The 20268-nt window shown below is 45.6% G+C and overlaps 1 non-coding gene across 1 annotated transcript; it reads left to right on the top strand.

The window, feature by feature from the left end:
- The first annotated feature begins 6153 nt into the window (after positions 1-6153).
- TRNAW-CCA (transfer RNA tryptophan (anticodon CCA)) lies at positions 6154-6225 on the top strand. Its single transcript has one exon. It is a non-coding gene; the product is annotated as a tRNA-Trp (tRNA).
- The last annotated feature ends 14043 nt before the right edge of the window (positions 6226-20268 follow it).

The following is a 20268-nucleotide window of genomic DNA, read 5'->3' as shown; positions in this document are numbered from 1 at the left end:
AAACAGAATTCGGAGTCAGGTGGTGGCACAAGAGGAGGTGGAGGAAGTAGAGGAGGAGGAGTTGTATGCGGAATGGCTAACATCTGCAAGGTCCAGACGGTCGGCAGCACCAAGGCGGCAGGCATGTGAGGGTGGGGGAGATGGTTTTACCAGGGCGCATGGTAGCAGCCAAACTAGTGAGGAAGGTGCAGGAGCCCAGGAAGAAGTGGAGGACGAACTGATGGAAGACTCATCAGATGAGGGAGACCTTGATCACATTTCTGTTGTGCGAGGTTGGGGGGAGAGGACAGAGGAAGGAAGCATGATTGTTACCTCGCCACCAACACAACAGGACTTGGTGCTCCTTGATGCCCAACACACATGAGTGCCTTCTTGCTGCACTACCTGCAACATGACCCTCGAATTGTGAGAATTAGAAATAATCCTGACTACTGGGTTGCCACACTGTTAGATCCCCGGTACAAAAGTAAATTTGCAGAAATTATTCCTGCCATAGAAAGGGATGCACGCATGCAGGAGTATCAGCAGAGACTGTTGCAGAATCTTACATGTGCTTTTCCACAAAACACCAGTGGTGCACGTAGTGAATCTCACAGTTCCAACTTGCCAACCATGGGACCGTCAAGTGTTCAGCACTCAAACCGTAACAGAACCACAGTATCTGCTGGTAACATCAATTTTGCGGAATCATTTCACCACTTTTTTAGCCCATCCTTTGCAAGGCCACAGGAGACAAGAAGTCTGACACATAGTCAACGCCTAGAGACGATGGTACAGGAGTATCTCCAAGTAAACATTGAAGCCATGACTGTGTCACTGGACCCTTGCTCTTTTTGGGCTTCCAATCTGGATAAATGGCCGGAGCTAGCCACTTACGCCTTGGAGATCTTGTCATGCCCCGCAGCCAGCGTTCTGTCTGAACGTGTGTTCAGCACTGCTGGTGGTGTGCTGACAGATAAGCGCACGCGGCTCTCCACTGATAATGTAGACAGACTCACGTTCATAAAGATGAACAAATCATTGATCCGAAAGGACTTTTCTACCCCTGTGTCATCCTGGGGAGAGTAAAAGCTTGATGATTGGTTAAAATCACCCTACCAACCATTTTAAGCTTTCAAATTACTAATCATGTTTATCTGTATCTTGGCTGGAAAATAATTTGGGCTTTGTAGCAGTGTGCAGCACTGATTCTATTAGGCCATCTATAATAAGCTCCACCAGATTTAAAATTACTAATCATGTTTATCTGTATCTTGACTGGAAAATAATTTGGGCTTTGTAGCAGTGTGCAGCACTGATCCTATTAGGCCATGTATACTAAGCTCCACCAGATTTAAAATTAATAATAATTTTTAGCTGCATCTAGCCCGGAAAGTAATTTTGGGGCTCCGAGATGCGCAAGACACATAAGTGCCTTCTTGCTGCACTACCTGCAACATGACCCTCATATTGTCAGAATCCGAAGCAAGCATGACTACTGGGTTGCCACACTCTTAGATCCCCCAAACTTTTCGATCAACCTTTTCATTTTAATAAAGACCAAAAAAATGGTCATTTTTGAAATTATAAGCATTAGCATGTTATTAGAAACTGAAATCAAACAGTTTTCAACTCAAAACTTTATTCTAGGTGATGTTACATTTTCACATAGGACCCCTTGTTCGAAAGGAGCTTCTGAACTCTCTCGTCCATTGAATTTGTCAGGTTTTGGATGGTTTCTGCTTCAATTGTTTTGCATGAGGACAGAATACCCTCCCAGAGCTGTTGCTTAGATGTGACCTGCCTCCCGCCATCATAGACACTCCTTTTGATGATGCTCCAGAGGTTCTGAATGGGGTAGAGGTCAGGGGAGCATGGGGGTCACACCATAAGTTTGCCCCCTTTTATGCCCATATCAGCCAGAGATGCAGATGTTTTATGTGCAGCATGAGATGGTGCATTATCATACAAAAAAATGATCTTGCTGTGAAATACACGGTTCTTCTTCTTGAACCATGGCAGGAAGTGCTGTTTGAGAAAATCCACATACATTATGGAGTTCATCTTTAGCGCCTTCAGGGATCCTAAAGGGGCTGACAATCTCTGTCCCCATGATTCCAGCCCAAAACATTACTCCAACTCCTCCTTGTTGGCGCTGTAGCCGTGTTTGCGTGGGGTGTCCATCAACCAGCCATCCTCCACTCCATCCATCTGGACCATCGAGCGCTGCACGGCACTCATCCGTGAACAAAACAGTTTTGAAATCAGTCTTCATGTAATGTTTGGCCCACTGGAGCCGTTTCTGCTTGTGTGAAGTGGATAGAGGAGGTCGACAGGATGGCGTATGCACAGCTGCAAACCTCTGAAGGACCCTGCATCTTGTTGTTCGGGGGACGTTGGAGGCACCATCAGCTTCAAAAACTTGTCTGCTGCTATGAAAAGGCTTTTTTGCCGCTGCTCTTTTAACCTGCTGTAATTGCCTGTAGGAAAGAGTCCTCAATTTGCCCTTATCAGCACGCACACGTGTGTACTGTGAATCAGCTACATACTTCTTGATTGCCAAGACACTTCATCCTGATCATCGCACAATGTTGATTGTAGTCATGCCTTGACCTAAACACTCCACAATTTGTTGCTTCTCAGCAGCCGACACATCCTTTTTCTTTCCCATTTTGGCAGAAAATGTAGGCTGCTTAATAATGTGAGACAGCCTTCTTAAGTAGTCTTGCCTTTCATTGGACACACCTGCCAAACTAATTAGCACAGGTGTCTGCAATTGCTTACAGTGATATAAAGAGCCCTGACACATCACCATCAATGAGTTTAACTGACAAACAAACAAATTCTTCCCTTATCACTCCTAAACACTTTTTGCATAATAATTTGGAACACAGTGTACATGTGCTTTTCCACAAAACACCAGTGGTTCACATAGTGAATCTTACAGTTCTAACTTGCCAACCGTGGTCTGTATGGAGTTGTTCAATAAAGGGCCCAAAATTAAGATAACATAGATGGGAGAGGTCTCTATGAATAGGAATTCCTAAGTATTTGATACCCTGTGAGGGCCAGGCAAAGGGAAAGTTGGACTGGATGGAATCCTATATGGATTTGGGGAGGGAGACATCGCGGGCCTCAGACTTCGCTGCATTGATTTTAAAATTTGACCATGTAACAAAGTGATCTATTTCAGCCATAACAGCATGGATGGATATATGTGATTGAGTGATATATACTAGGACATCATCAGCAAATAGAGAGCACTTGTACTCGGTGCCTCCCACCTCAATCCACCTAATATTGGGGTTATGGCGAATTGATGAGAGCAGGTGCTCCGTCACTAGGATGTATAAGAGAGGGGACAGAGGACATCCCTGCCTTGTCCCATTGGTGATTGTGAAAGGTGATGAAAATGTTCTGATGCACCCACTGGGCCTTGGGACACCCGGAGCCGGACCCTTTTTGGTGGATGCTGGTGGTTGTAGTCTTCGTGGCGGCGACCTGGTTCCGTGGCTCAGGGTGGTCAAACCAGTGGCGGAACTATTTATGTGGTTTTGATGTTTAAATGTCCAACTACGCCACCCGTGGATTGCGGTCAGAGTGAACCGCCGCTGCAGGGCAGACCGCTGAGGCTGGTGTTGTGGGTGCAGCAGAGCGTAGCATAACTCCCCACGGGAGGAGTATAGCCTCAGGGCAGTGTATGCAGAGGATGGGGGTGATGGTGCAGGGCAGCAGCAGTAATGACACGGAGTCAGTGATGCAGTCCAGGGCCTTTACTCACAGTTCTTATTATCCAGACCACGTCTGCAGGTAACGGCTGCCCACGTCGTACTGTGCTCACCAGGTGAGGGGCTCAGACAATTCCCAGATAACTTTGGAGCGCTTCACAGGACCCCCTTTGTCTGTCCTTTGTCTGGCCTTTCTTACCAACCCTTCTGTCTGGCTGCCTCAGGCCTCCTCTTGGTAAACTTGGCGCCAGTTTCCCTGACCCTATGTGGTGCCTTCCTAGCGGGTGTAGCGAGGGGCTGCGCCACATAAAATGTCACAGCCTCCGGTTTCTAGCTGAGGGTCGTTTCCTGCCTCCACTAGTTTCGGGGACCGGTCTCCCCCTTTGGCCTGACCCCTCCACGCAGGTGGATTCGGGCGTGCGGTGGCAACTCGCCCGTCCGCACCCCTGGGATCCCTTCATTCCTCGTTCCTGGAGCCTTCTCCGCTCCTCTTCCTTCCTTCTCCCTCTTCCAGGCCTGGGCCTCTGTTACTAGGCCCGCCTCCGGAGCAGAGCTCATGCAGAGCCCCTGCTCCCTGCCACTTCTGCTCAGACTTCTCTGCACTGAACTAAGATGGTGCCCACCTTTTATACTCCCTTCTCAATGCACCCAGGAACTGCTTCCTCCCTGCTCCTGCACTACAGGGTTCCCCTTCCTCAGTGTTCCCTCCCCCCACTCCAGCCAGGGACAGGGACTGTCGTGCCCATCTCAGAGGCATATTGGTCACCCTGCCCCACGGCAATGTGGTGTAATGCATGCAGGTGTCGGGTCCTGATCCACACTCCATCCTTACCTGAGAGTGAGATATCACACCTCTGGGTGAGGTGCAATACCTCTGTAGCAACCGAGCCCTACCCCAAGCATTTTAAGAGAATCATATATGGCGTGCCAGGAGACTCTATGGAATGCTTTCTCAGCATCCAACGAGAGTATCTAATTAGAAATTTTTAACTGCATCTAGCCCAGGAAATACTTTGTGCCTAGTAGCAGTGTCTGCTAGTCAGCGGATTATCCCGGCTGTTAAGCAAGCTACACCACCTGTAGTTTGGACACTTAATTTTTTCAAAGGAAATGCTTCGGGACCACGGGATACTCAGTGAAGAGCATCAGGAGGCACCCCAAGGCATAGGGGCTGGGACTGGCAGTATGATGCCTTGCAGTGGACAGCCGAGCTCGATCCTTATAAAAGCTTTTTAACTGCAGCAGCTTTAGTGGACGATACTGGAGCTGGAATTACACGGCTGCTGGCATGAGACTTGCCCTCCAATAGATCCTTGTAAATGGATTTAAAGTGTATTCATTCAAATTAGAGAGACAATTTAAATTAAAAAGCTTAGAGCTGCCTCCACCACAGGGGGGCTTGCTCGACCCACCAGCAGACAGGCACCAGTATTGGGAGAGGGGGGCTGGCCGTCAGGGTTCACCGCGGCTCTGGCACAAACCCAGCGACATGGAGGTGGCACGGGCAGGAGCGGACTGAACGTTTCGGCTTCTCACTTTTTGGATTTTTGAAGGGCATGACATGCCTATATCTGTGTCTCCCCCTCCTTTTACTCCTCCACCTCTTTTCTTTTCGCATGACTATATGTACTTGTCACTTTTCCATGTGTTAGTTGTGTCTTCTGAGCAGTTTGTCAGCTTTTGGACACCTTTGAAGGTGTTTTCTATGTGTTTCTATGTGTTTTTGTTTGCCTGCCATTGGTTTTAACGGTGTTCGAAGGTGTTCGACGAACAGTTCGACGAACACACTGGTGTTCGACGAACCGAACCGAACTTGAACACTACGGGTGTGGCTCAACACTAGTCTGTAAGTAAAAGTAGCAAATTTCGAGAAGTTGTGCCATGATTTCTTCATGCACTTTTCATGTGAATTATGGGCAGAACGTTTCTTATCATATGATGTCGTGGCGCAATGGTAGCTCATCTGGCTCCAGGTCAGAAGGTTGTGTGTTCAAATTATGTCAAGGTCAAAAAAAATTTTCAAAACTTAACCCATGTCTGGATTAAAACTGAAATTGGGATCTATGTGGCTATCAGTCAGCGCAGTGTCTAAAAAAGAGTCTTTCAGTTAAATGATATAGATTAATATATTATCAACAATACTTTGATGAGAAAAATCATCGGGAAACAAAATTAAAACGTTGAATATTTAAGGCACGTAGGGATCTCCTTTCACTTTGATCATAGCATTGTCATCTTTGAATACATAAGAAAAAAGGGTTCTTTACTAGATTCTAAATTTTAAACTGGAAAACCCTGCATTCCCAATATCAAGATGTTCATTCGTCCTTGTTTATGTCTTTTTCAGTCTGTAAGTAAAAGTAGCAAATTTCGAGAAGGTGTGCCACGATTGCTTCATGCACTTTTTAAGTGAGTTATATTATGGGTGGAAAGTTACTTTGTGTATGACCTCGTGGTGCAACGGTAGTGCGTCTGACTCCAGATCAGAAGGTTGTGTGTTCAAATCACGTCGGGGTCAAATAACTTTTTCATAACTTAACCCATGTCTGGATTAAAATTGAAGCTGTGTTGCTATCTGTCAGCACAGTGTCTGAAAAAGTGTCTTTTAGTTGAATGTTATAGATTAATATCTTATAAACAATTATTTGATGAGAAAAATGATAGGGAAGCGAAATCAAAACATTGAATATTTAAGGCACGTTGGGATCTCTTTTCACTTTGATCATAGCATTGTCGTCTTTGAATTCATAAGAAAAAAGGGTTCTTTACTAGACTCTGAATTTTAAACTGGAAAACCGTGCATTAACAATATCAAGATGTTCATTCATCCTTGTTTATGTCTTTTTCAATCTGTGAGTAAAAGTAGAAAATTTCGAGAAGGTGTGCCACGATTTCTTCATGCACTTTTCACGTGAGTTATATTATGGGCGGAAAGTTACTTTTCATATGACCTCAAGGTGCAACTGTAGCGCGTCTGACTCCATATCAGAAGGTTGCGTGTTCAAATCATAGAATCATAGAATCATAGAATGGTAGAGTTGGAAGGGACCTCCTGGGTAATCTGGTCCAACCCCCTGCTCAAAGCAGGATTCACTAGATCATCTCAGACAGATGTCTGTCCAGCCTCTGTTTGAAGACGTCCATTGAAGGGGAACTCACCACCTCTCATGGCAGGCTGTTCCACTCATTAATCACCCTAACTGTCAAAAAGTTTTTTCTAATATCTAATCTGTGTCTCCTCCCATTTAGTTTCATCCCATTGCTTCTAGTCTTTCCTTGTGCAAATGAGAATAAAGATGATCCTTCTACAATGTGACAGCCCTTGACATATTTGTAGACAGCTATTAAGTCTCCTCTCGGTCTTCTTTTTTGCAAGCTAATCATTCCCAAATCCTGCAACCGTTCCTCATAGGACATGGTTTGCAGACCAGTCACCATTCTGGTCGCTCTTCTCTGAACTTGCTCCAGTTTGTCTATGTCTTTTTTAAAATGTGGTGCCCAAAACTGTACACAGTATTCCAGATGAGGTCTGACCAAAGAGGAGTACAGACCGATAATGACTTCACGTGATCTAGACTGTATGCTTCTGTTAATACATCCCAGAATTGTATTTGCCTTTTTTGCTGCTGCATCACACTGTTGACTCATGTTCAGTTATGATCTATTAGTATACCTAAGTCTTTTTCACATGTACTGTTGCTTAGCTCTATTCCTCCCATTCTGTATATGCTTTTTTCATTTTTATTGCCCAGATGTAGTACTTTGCATTTTTCCCTGTTAAAAACCATTCTGTTGGTTGCTGCCCACTGCTCCAGTTTATTTAGGTCTTTTTGAATCCTCTCTCTCTCTTCTCTAGTATTAGCTATCCCTCCTAGCTTTGTGTCATCAGCAAATTTAATCAGTTTACCCTCAATTCCTTCATCTAAATCATTGATAAAGATGTTGAACAATAAAGGTCCCAGGACGGAGCCCTGTGGTACCCCACTTGAGACATTCATCCAGCTGGATGTGAAGCCATTTACAACCACCCTTTGAGTCCGATCACTAAGCCAGTTATGAATCCACCTAACAGTTGCCTGGTCCATTGCATACTTGGTCATTTTTTCAATAAGGATGGTGTGAGATACTTTGTCAAATGCTTTGCTGAAGTCAAGATATACTATATCTACAGCATTTCCCTGATCCACCCAGTCAGTGATTCTGTCATAGAAGGAAATTAAGTTAGTCTGACATGACTTGTTAGTAGAGATGAGCGTTGTTCTACTCGAACTGTTCGCCAATCTCAAATTCGAGCTGTTTTGGGCGGTGTTCGAGCCGTTCGGCGAACACGAACAATTTGAGAAAAATTCGGCTGTTCGAGGTTGTGTTCGATAACTGTTCGTGCACCAAAATCATAACTGGATTTTTTCTCAGTAATGATGAAAATTAATGTTAATACGCAGTTTGAGTGTACAGCGGGGTGGGGGGAGGGGCAGGGGATGGATCTCTGCAGGAACAATGAAGATCTCCATTTTTTTTTCTCTTTCCCGCATTTACAGTGGGGAGGTGCAATCTGTCAGCCTATCAGCAGCGCACACACGGAGCGAAGTGCTTTTTTTCACACAAGCAAGGGCATGTGTCATTGGCAGTGTATGTCACATGTCCTTGCCCTATAAGACCAAGTCATTTTCCCCGTCGCCACCATTTTCTCACTGCTGCAGCTACGTGTTAGACGGCACCGCTGTTGCTGTGTGCGCTATACCTTGTTAATTTCAAGCCAATTTTCGCACAAATATACAGATAGCTTTGGAGTAGGGAATAGTTGTGATTGCAGTCCTTTTAAGGACTAGGTTACAGCATTTCCTACGACTTTTATCAGGGAGGTCTGTGCTCTTAAATAGATAGGTTGTGGGAGTAAAGACTAATTGTAATTGGAGTCCTTTTCAGGACTAGGTTACATGAATTACTATCAGTTTTTGCCAGGCAGGTCTGTGCCAGTGCTGTGCAAGTTTTTTTCACAGCATTTGTCTGTAACTAGCAAAGCTAATCCTTTTTGGCCTATTGCAGAGTGTGTTAGTCAGTGGAGTAGCCTATCTGTGTTGCAAGATATACCACCTGTGTATAGAATACCAATTTTTTTACTGCACCTAGTGAAGTAAAATCTTTTGGGCATAGCATCATTCTATTAGTCCATCTATACTGACCTCCATCAGGTTGCAAATTAAAACAAATTTTTATCTGCATCTACATTACCTCTGAAAAAATATTTGGGCTTCTAGCAGTGTGTGGGACTTGTTCTATTAGTCCATCTATACTGACCTCCATCAGGTTGCAAACTGAATATATTTTTTTCTGCATCTACCTCTGAAAAAATATTGGGCTTCTAGCTGTGTGTGGGTCTTGTTCTATTAATCCATCTATACTGACCTCCATCAGGTTGCAAACTGAATATAATTTTTTTCTGCATCTAGCTCTGAAAAAATATTTGGCCTTCTAGTAGTGTGTCGGACTTTCTCTATTAGTCCATCTATACTGACCTCCATCAGGTTGCAAATTAAAAATAATTTTTATCTGCATCTACAGTACCTCTGAAAAAATATTTGGGCTTCTAGCTGTGTGCGGGACTTGTTGTATTAGTCCATCTATACTGACCTCCATCAGGTTGCAAACTGAATATATTTTTTTCTGCATCTACCTCTGAAAAAATATTTGGCCTTCTAGTAGTGTGTCGGACTTTCTCTATTAGTCCATCTATACTGACCTCCATCAGGTTGCAAACTGAATATAATTTTTTTCTGCATCTAGCTCTGAAAAAATATTTGGCCTTCTAGTAGTGTGTCGGACTTTCTCTATTAGTCCATCTATACTGACCTCCATCAGGTTGCAAATTAAAACTAATTTTTATCTGCATCTACAGTACCTCTGAAAAAATATTTGGGCTTCTAGCAGTGTGTGGGACTTGTTCTATTAGTCCATCTATACTGACCTCCATCAGGTTGCAAACTGAATATAGTTTTTTCTGCATCTACCTCTGAAAAAATATTGGGCTTCTAGCTGTGTGTGGGTCTTGTTCTATTAATCCATCTATACTGACCTCCATCAGGTTGCAAACTGAATATATTTTTTTCTGCATCTACCTCTGAAAAAATATTTGGCCTTCTAGTAGTGTGTCGGACTTTCTCTATTAGTCCATCTATACTGACCTCCATCAGGTTGCAAACTGAATATATTTTTTTCTGCATCTACCTCTGAAAAAATATTGGGCTTCTAGCTGTGTGTGGGTCTTGTTCTATTAATCCATCTATACTGACCTCCATCAGGTTGCAAACTGAATATATTTTTTTCTGCATCTACCTCTGAAAAAATATTTGGCCTTCTAGTAGTGTGTCGGACTTTCTCTATTAGTCCATCTATACTGACCTCCATCAGGTTGCAAATTAAAACTAATTTTTATCTGCATCTACAGTACCTCTGAAAAAATATTTGGGCTTCTAGCAGTGTGTGGGACTTGTTCTATTAGTCCATCTATACTGACCTCCATCAGGTTCCAAACTGAATATATTTTTTTCTGCATCTACCTCTGAAAAAATATTTGGCCTTCTAGTAGTGTGTCGGACTTTCTCTATTAGTCCATCTATACTGACCTCCATCAGGTTGCAAACTGAATATAATTTTTTTCTACATCTAGCTCTGAAAAAATATTTGGCCTTCTAGTAGTGTGTCGGACTTTCTCTATTAGTCCATCTATACTGACCTCCATCAGGTTGCAAATTAAAACTAATTTTTATCTGCATCTACAGTACCTCTGAAAAAATATTTGGGCTTCTAGCAGTGTGTGGGACTTGTTCTATTAGTCCATCTATACTGACCTCCATCAGGTTGCAAACTGAATATATTTTTTTCTGCATCTACCTCTGAAAAAATATTGGGCTTCTAACTGTGTGTGGGTCTTGTTCTATTAATCCATCTATACTGACCTCCATCAGGTTGCAAACTGAATATATTTTTTTCTGCATCTACCTCTGAAAAAATATTTGGCCTTCTAGTAGTGTATCGGACTTTCTCTATTAGTCCATCTATACTGACCTCCATCAGGTTGCAAATTAAAACTAATTTTTATCTGCATCTACAGTACCTCTAAAAAAATATTTGGGCTTCTAGCAGTGTGTGGGACTTGTTCTATTAGTCCATCTATACTGACCTCCATCAGGTTGCAAACTGAATATAGTTTTTTCTGCATCTACCTCTGAAAAAATATTTGGCCTTCTAGTAGTGTGTCGGACTTTCTCTATTAGTCCATCTATACTGACCTCCATCAGGTTGCAAATTAAAACTATTTTTTATCTGCATCTACAGTACCTCTGAAAAAATATTTGGGCTTCTAGCTGTGTGTGGGACTTGTTGTATTAGTCCATCTATACTGACCTCCATCAGGTTGCAAATTCAAAATAATTTTTTTCTGCATCTAACCCAGCCAATAGTTTTGGCCTAATACCACAGTTTGGCCACTCAGCTCTGCTCGGTTACCATCCATTGTTTTTTTGTGCAAACAACTCCAGAGTTGTGAATTAGTTAACCACCAAAATGAGTGGAAAAAGGCCTGCTGCTGGTGGAAAGGGGAATAGGCGTGTTGGGAAGGGGAAAAAAGGTTGTGTCCGTTGGGTAGGTGTTAAAGCAACAGTAACATCTGCAGAAGAAAGACCATCTTCCAGCCAAACTAAAATGTCTACTTCTTTTAGCGGACAATGTGATAAGATCCCTTTCTTACGGCCACGCCAATCGCTACAAATTCCAGATGAGGCACAAAAACAGCAGGTGCTTCAACGGATATCAAGTGCTCCTTTAAGTGGGCTCTCCTCCACATCAACTTCAACATCACAAATACTCCAGTCCTCAAAGGTGTCACCCAAATCGCACTTGCTTCCTCACAGCTCCCAAATCTCCAGCTGCCCGTCTGAGTATGAGGTAGAAAAGATGGTTGAGTCTGCAGAGCTGTTTACTCATACTATAGCCTGGGAATCAGAGGTCGACTCCAGCGCTTCTGTGAATCCAGACGAGGAAATGATCTGCACTGATGCCCAGAATCTTTATGAGTCGGATCCAGGACCAGACGCAGAAGGTTCTGACCATAATGTAGACCCTCATTCCCAAACTGTAACTCCTGTTGGTGGAGACAATGAGGAAGACGATGATAAGACTCAAATACCTGATTGGAGCGACAACTTTAGTTTTTTGTCAGGGCAGGAACAGGTTGGCTCTGAGGACGACGGGTGTGATAACGCACAGGGTGATGATGATGAGGTCGGAGATCCCACTTACTGTCAACCCACAGTCAGCCAAGAGATGAGGTCAGCAGAGGAGGTGGAGGAAGATGCTAGTGACGACGAGGTCAGGTTGCGCCTTCCTGGACAGAGACGTAGTACTGGAAGCACGTCAACAACTGCATCCTCAAACACAACTCTGCCTCTCACCACAAGTCGTGGTGGCTCTTCAGGTCGCATGGGTGCTAAGCCTTGCATAGCCTGGGCATTTTTTCAGATCGATAAAGATGACCCAACTCGTGTTATCTGTAACATTTGTCAGCAAAAGCTAAGTAGAGGCCAAAAAATACATAGTTTGAGTACTTCATGCATGAACCGGCACATGGACATGAAGCATAAGTTGCAGTGGGAAGCTCAGTGTGCTACAATGCGGCCTAGCCGGCCGGGCCAACCACCGTCTGCCATATCTTGTGCATCCGCGGCCTCTTCATCCTCTGTGACTGGGGGGACAGCAGTCACACCTGTTTTGGGGCGCAGACCTGCCACCTCTTTACCCGCAACAGCCAGCGTGATTGGCAGGTCATCATTTTCTTTGGAGGTGGCAACACCAGCTGGTGTTGAGCGCTGTCCGACATCGATAGCACCACCTTTGGATGAAGGCAACCTAACATGTCCGCCTGCATCTTCCTCACAGACCGGCAGTTTGCCGGGGACGCCCTTATCAACCCCGTCTAAGCACAATAGCCAGCCCTCGGTCCCTCAGATGTGGACAAGTAAAAGACCATTTCCTCCTAGCCATGAGAAAGCTAAGAGGTTGAATTTCACCATCTGCAAGCTCTTGGCTACAGAAATGCTGCCTTTCCGCCTGGTGGACACAGAGGATTTTCGAGACCTTATGTCCGTCGCAGTGCCCCAGTACCAGATGCCCAGTCGGCACTACTTCTCAAAGAAAGGTGTGCCTGCGCTCCACCAGCATGTCGCACACAACATCACCGCTTCTTTGAGAAACTCTGTGTGTCACAGGGTGCATTTCACCACAGGCACTTGGACGAGTAGGCATGGACAGGGGCGTTACATGTCGCTGACTGGGCACTGGGTAACTATTGTGACAGCAGGACAAGGGGCTGCTGTCCAAGTCTTGCCGTCCCCACGAGTTGTGCGTCAATCCTCTTTATGTCAAAGTTCCTCCACTGCTTCTGCCTCCTCAACCTCCTCTCGGTCTTCCACCTGCACCCAAAGCCTGTCTGGTCATGCCACAAGCTTTCTAACTGCGCAGAAGGGATCCTGCACACCTCCTTACTATGCTGGCAGTAGGGCTCAACGTCATCAGGCGGTTTTTACATTGAAATGTCTGGGAAATGTGAGTCACACAGCTGAGGAGTTGTGGTCAGCTCTGGAGAACCAATTTCATGAATGGTTGTCTCCACTGGACCTGAAACCAGGGAAGGCCGTGTGCGACAATGCTGCAAACCTGGGTGCGGCCCTTCGCCGGGGCAATGTCACACACGTGCCTTGTATGGCTCACGTGTTGAACCTGGTTGTCCAGCAATTTTTAGCCCACTATCCCAGACTAGATGGCCTTCTGCAGAGGGCACGGTCGCTGTGTGCTCACTTCCGCCGTTCGCATCCCGCAGCTCAGCGACTTACATCTCTACAGAAGTCGTTGGGCCTGCCACTTCACCGGCTAAAATGCGATGTGCCTACCTGGTGGAATTCAACTCTGCACATGTTGCAGCGACTGTGGCAGCACCGACAAGCCCTGGTGCAATACGTTCTGACGTATAGCCAGGGCCAACGAGATTCAGAGGTGGGGCAAATCACGCTGGAGGAGTGGTCTCAGATCAGGGACCTATGCACCCTTCTGCACAGTTTTGAAATGGCGACGAAGATGTTTAGTGCTGACGATGCCATTATCAGCATGACTATTCCGGTGATTTACATGCTGGAGCACATGTTAAACAGAATTCGGAGTCAGGTGGTGGCACAAGAGGAGGTGGAGGAAGTAGAGGAGGAGGAGTTGTATGCGGAAGGGCTAACATCTGCAAGGTCCAGAAGGTCGGCAGCACCAAGGCGGCAGGCATGTGAGGGTGGGGGAGATCGTTTTACCAGGGCGCATGGTAGCAGCCAAACTAGTGAGGAAGGTGCAGGAGCCCAGGAAGAAGTGGAGGACGAACTGATGGAAGACTCATCAGATGAGGGAGACCTTGATCACATTTCTGTTGTGCGAGGTTGGGGGGAGAGGACAGAGGAAGGAAGCATGATTATTACCTCGCCACCAACACAACAGGGACTTGGTGCTCCTGGATGCGCAACACACATGAGTGCCTTCTTGCTGCACTACCTGCAACATGACCCTCGAATTGTGAGAATTAGAAATAATCCTGACTACTGGGTTGCCACACTGTTAGATCCCCGGTACAAAAGTAAATTTGCAGAAATTATTCCTGCCATAGAAAGGGATGCACGCATGCAGGAGTATCAGCAGAGACTGTTGCAGAATCTTACATGTGCTTTTCCACAAAATACCAGTGGTGCACGTAGTGAATCTCACAGTTCCAACTTGCCAACCGTGGGACCGTCAAGTGTTCAGCACTCAAACCGTAACAGAACCACAGTATCTGCTGGTAACATCAATTTTGCGGAATCATTTCACCACTTTTTTAGCCCATCCTTTGCAAGGCCACAGGAGACAAGAAGTCTGACACATAGTCAACGCCTAGAGACGATGGTACAGGAGTATCTCCAAGTAAACATTGAAGCCACGACTGTGTCACTGGACCCTTGCTCTTTTTGGGCTTCCAATCTGGATAAATGGCCGGAGCTAGCCACTTACGCCTTGGAGATCTTGTCATGCCCCGCAGCCAGCGTTCTGTCTGAACGTGTGTTCAGCGCTGCTGGTGGTGTGCTGACAGATAAGCGCACGCGGCTCTCCACTGATAATGTAGACAGACTCACGTTCATAAAGATGAACAAATCATGGATCCGAAACGACTTTTCTACCCCTGTGTCATCCTGGGGAGAGTAAAAGCTTGATGATTGGTTAAAATCACCCTACCAAACGTTTTAAGCTTTCAAATTACTAATGATGTTTATCTGTATCTTGACTGGAAAATAATTTGGGCTTTGTAGCAGTGTGCAGCACTGATCCTATTAGGCCATCTATAATAAGCTCCACCAGATTTAAAATTAAAAATAATTTTTAGCTGCATCTAGCCCGGAAAATAATTTTGGGGCTCCGAGATGCGCAAGACATATAAGTGCCTTCTTGCTGCACTACCTGCAGCATGACCCTCATATTGTCAGAATTCGAAGTAATCATGACTACTGGGTTGCCACACTCTTAGATCCCCAAACTTTTCGATCAACCTTTTCATTTTAATAAAGACCAAAAAAATGGTCATTTTTGAAATTATAAGCATTAGCAGGTTATTAGAAACTGAAATCAAACAGTTTTCAACTCAAAACTTTATTCTAGGTGATGTTACATTTTCACATAGGACCCCTTGTTCGAAAGGATCTTCTGAACTCTCTCGTCCATTGAATTTGTCAGGTTTTGGATGGTTTCTGCTTCAATTGTTTTGCATGAGGACAGAATACCCTCCCAGAGCTGTTGCTTAGATGTGAACTGCCTCCCGCCATCATAGACACTCCTTTTCATGATGCTCCAAAGGATCTGAATGGGGTAGAGGTCAGGGGAGCATGGGGGTCACACCATAAGTTTGTCCCCTTTTATGCCCATATCAGCCAGAGATGCAGATGTTTTATGTGCAGCATGAGATGGTGCATTATCATGCAGAAAAATGATCTTGCTGTGAAATACACGGTTCTTCTTCTTGAACCATGGCAGGAAGTGCTGTTTGAGAAAATCCACATACATTATGGAGTTCATCTTTAGCGCCTTCAGGGATCCTAAAGGGGCCGACAATCTCTCTCCCCATGATTCCAGCCCAAAACATTACTCCACCTCCTCCTTGTTGGCGCTGTAGCCGTGTTTGCGTGGGGTGTCCATCAACCAGCCATCCTCCACTCCATCCATCTGGACCATCGAGCGCTGCACGGCACTCATCCGTGAACAAAACAGTTTTGAAATCAGTCTTCATGTAATATTTGGCCCACTGGAGCCGTTTCTGCTTGTGTGAAGTGGATAGAGGAGGTCGACAGGATGGCGTATGCACAGCTGCAAACCTCTGAAGGACCCTGCATCTTGTTGTTCGGGGGACGTTGGAGGCATAAGCAGCTTCAAAAACTTGTCTGCTGCTATGACAAGGCTTTTTTGCCGCTGCTCTTTCAACCTGACGTAATTGCCTGTAGGAAAGAGTCCTCAATTTGCCCTTATCAGCACGCACACGTGTGTACTGTGAATCAGCTACATACTTCTTTATTGCCAAGACACTTCATCCTGATCATCGCACAATGTTGATTGTAGTCATGCCTTGACCTAAACACTCCACAATTTGTTGCTTCTCAGCTGCCGACACATCCTTTTTCTTTCCCATTTTGGCAGAAAATGTAGGCTGCTTAATAATGTGAGAGAGCCTTCTTAAGTAGTCTTGCCTTTCATTGGACACACCTGCCAAACTAATTAGCACAGGTGTCTGCAATTGCTTACAGTGATATAAAGAGCCCTGACACACATCACCATCAATGAGTTTAACTGACAAACAAACAAATTCTTCCCTTATCACTCCTAAACACTTTTTGCATAATAATTTGGAACGCAGTGTACATGTGCTTTTCCACAAAACACCAGCGGTTCACGTAGTGAATCTTACAGTTCTAACTTGCCAACCGTGGTCTGTATGGAATTGTTCAATAAAGGGCCCAAAATTAAGATAACATAGATGGGAGAGGTCTCTATGAATAGGAATTCCTAAGTATTTGATACCCTGTGAGGGCCAGGCAAAGGGAAAGTTGGACTGGATGGAATCCTATATGGATTTGGGGAGGGAGACATCGAGGGCCTCAGACTTCGCTGCATTGATTTTAAAATTTTACCATGTAACAAAGTGATCTATTTCAGCCATAACAGCATGGATGGATATATGTGATTGAGTGATATATACTAGGACATCATCAGCAAATAGAGAGCACTTGTACTCGGTGCCTCCCACCTCAATCCACCTAATATTGGGGATATGGCGAATTGATGAGAGCAGGTGCTCCGTCACTAGGATGTATAAGAGAGGGGACAGAGGACATCCCTGCCTTGTCCCATTGGTGATTGTGAAAGGTGATGAAAATGTTCTGACGCACCCCCTGGGCCTTGGGACACCCGGAGCCGGACCCTTTTTGGTGGATGCTGGTGGTTGTAGTCTTCGTGGCGGCGACCCGGTTCCGTGGCTCAGGGCGGTCAAACCAGTGGCGGAACTATTTATGTGGTTTTGATGTTTAAATGTCCGACTACGCCACCCGTGGATTGCGGTCAGAGTGAACCGCCGCTACAGGGCAGACCGCTGAGGCTGGTGTTGTGGGTGCAGCAGAGCGTAGCATAACTCCCCACGGGAGGAGTATAGCCTCAGGGCAGTGTATGCGGAGGATGGGGGTGATGGTGCAGGGCAGCAGCAGTAACGACACGGAGTCAGTGATGCAGTCCAGGGCCTTTACTCACAGTTCTTATTATCCAGACCACGTCTGCAGGTAACGGCTGCCCACGTCGTACTGTGCTCACCAGGTGAGGTGCTCATACAACTCCCAGATAACTTTGGAGCAATTCACAGGACCCCCTTTGTGTGTCCTTTGTCTGGCCTTTCTTACCAACACTTCTGTCCGGCTGCCTCGGGCCTCCTCTTGGTAAACTTGGCGCCAGTTTCCCTGACCCTATGTGGTGCCTTCCTAGCGGGTGTAGCGAGGGGCTGCGCCACATAAAATGTCAGAGCCTCTGGTTTCTAGCTGAGGGTCGTTTCCTGCCTCCACTAGTTCGGGGACCGGTCTCCCCCTTTGGCCTGACCCCTCCACGCAGGTGGATTCGGGCGTGCGGTGGCGACTCGCCCGTCCGCACCCGTGGGATCCCTTCATTCCTCGTTCCTGGAGCCTTCTCCGCTCCTCTTCCTTCCTTCTCCCTCCTCCAGGCCTGGGCCTCTGTTACTAGGCCCGCCTCCGGAGCAGAGCTCATGCAGAGCCCCTGCTCCCTGCCACTTCTGCTCAGACTTCTCTGCACTGAACTAAGATGGTGCCCACCTTTTATACTCCCTTCTCAATGCACCCAGGAACTGCTTCCTCCCTGCTCCTGCAATACAGGGTTCCCCTTCCTCAGTGTTCCCTCCCCCCACTCCAGCCAGGGACAGGGACTGTCGTGCCCATCTCAGGGGCATATTGGTCGCCCTGCCCCACGGCAATGTGGTGTAATGCATGCAGGTGTCGGGTCCTGATCCACACTCCATCCTTACCTGAGAGTGAGATATCACACCTCTGGGTGAGGTGCAATACGTCTGTAGCAACTGAGCCCTCAGGGTGCTACAGTTCCATTTATCTTCAGCCTAGGTGACGTATTGCGATACAGGGCCGTGATTTTGGCTATAAAAGGGTCCCCTAGACCCCTACCCCAAGCTTTTTAAGAGAATCATATATGGCGTGCCAGGAGACTCTATGGAATGCTTTCTCAGCATCCAACGAGAGTATCTAATTACAAATTTTTAACTGCATCTAGCCCAGGAAATACTTTGTGCCTAGTAGCAGTGTCTGCTAGTCAGCAGATTATCCCGGCTGTTAAGCAAGCTACACCACCTGTAGTTTAGACACTTAATTTTTTCAAAGGAAATGCTTCGGGACCATGGGATACTCAGTGAAGAGCATCAGGAGGCACCCCAAGGCATAGGGGCTGGGACTGGCAGTAGGATGCCTTGCGGTGGACAGCCGAGCTCGATCCTTATAAAAGCTTTTTAACTGCAGCAGCTTTAGTGGACGCTACTGGAGCTGGAATTACGCGGCTGCTGGCATGAGACTTGCCCTCCAATAGATCCTTGTAAATGGATTTAAAGTGTATTCATTCAAATTAGAGAGACAATTTAAATTAAAAAGCTTAGAGCTGCCTCCACCACAGGGGGGCTCGCTCGACCCACCAGCGGACAGGCACCAGTATTGGGAGAGGGGGGCTGGCCATCAGGGTTCACCGCGGCTCTGGCACAAACCCGGCGACACGGAGGTGGCACGGGCAGGAGCGGACTGGCCGTGTCGGCTTCTCACTTTTTGGATTTTAGAAGGGCATGACATGCCTATATCTGTGTCTCCCCCTCCTTTTACTCCTCCACCTCTTTTATTTTCGCATGACTATATGTACTTGTCACTTTTCCATGTGTTAGTTGTGTCTTCTGAGCATTTTGTCAGCTTTTTGACACCTTTGAAGGTGTTTTCTATGTGTTTCTATGTGTTTTTGTTTGCCTGCCATTGGTTTTAACGGTGTTCGAAGGTGTTCGACGAACAGTTCGACGAACAGTTCGGCGAACACACGGGTGTTCGACGAACCGAACCGAACTCGAACACTACGGGGGTGGCTCAACACTACTTGTTAGTTACAAACCCATGCTGACTCTGGTTAATCACTTCATTCTTATCCATGTACTTACATACATGTTGTTTAATAATTTGTTCAAAGATCTTTCCTGGTATAGAAATCAGACTCACCGGCCTATAGTTCCCTGGGTCCACCTTCTTCCCCTTTTTGAAGATAGGAACAACATTTGCTCTTCTCCAGTCTTCTGGGACTTCTCCTGTTCTCCAAGAATTTTCAAAGATTAGTACTCTGGGGTGTAATTCATCTGGACCTGGAGACTTGAACTTATTTATGTTAGCTAAATATTCCCTCACAATCTTTCTGTTTACAGATAACTTGAATTCCTCTATTCCTTTAAAAGGACAGTGAAGATCAGTTGATGTTACATTTTCTTTCTGAGAGAAAACAGATGCAAAATAGGAATTAAAAAGTTCGGCCTTCTCAACATCCTCTCTTACCATTTCTCCATTTTCATCCTGTGAAAATCCTATAGCATCTTTGACTTTTCTTTTACTTTTGACATACCCCCAAAATCCTTTTTTATTGCTTTTGACATCTCTTGCAAGCCTTAATTCATTGTCAGCTTTAGCTAAGCTGATACGTGCCCTACAGGATCTGCAGACTGCATTATAATCTTCTTTAGATATGCCTCCCTCTTTCCATTTAATAAACATTTCTTTCTTTCTTTTTAGCATGTGTTTAAGTTCTGTGTTCATCCATCCTGGTTTCCTTAAATGCTTCCCATTCTTCCTACTTTTCGGGATTGTTAACGATTGTGCTTTGAGAATCTCATTTTTAAAAATTTCTTATTCTTCCTGGACATTTTTGTCCT

Source organism: Phyllobates terribilis, unplaced genomic scaffold (genome assembly GCF_046119375.1).
Source record: "Phyllobates terribilis strain yellow unplaced genomic scaffold, ASM4611937v1 Scaffold_11__3_contigs__length_659146591, whole genome shotgun sequence".
NCBI classification, from domain to species: domain Eukaryota; kingdom Metazoa; phylum Chordata; class Amphibia; order Anura; family Dendrobatidae; genus Phyllobates; species Phyllobates terribilis.
This window is presented reverse-complemented; position numbering and strand designations above follow the sequence as displayed.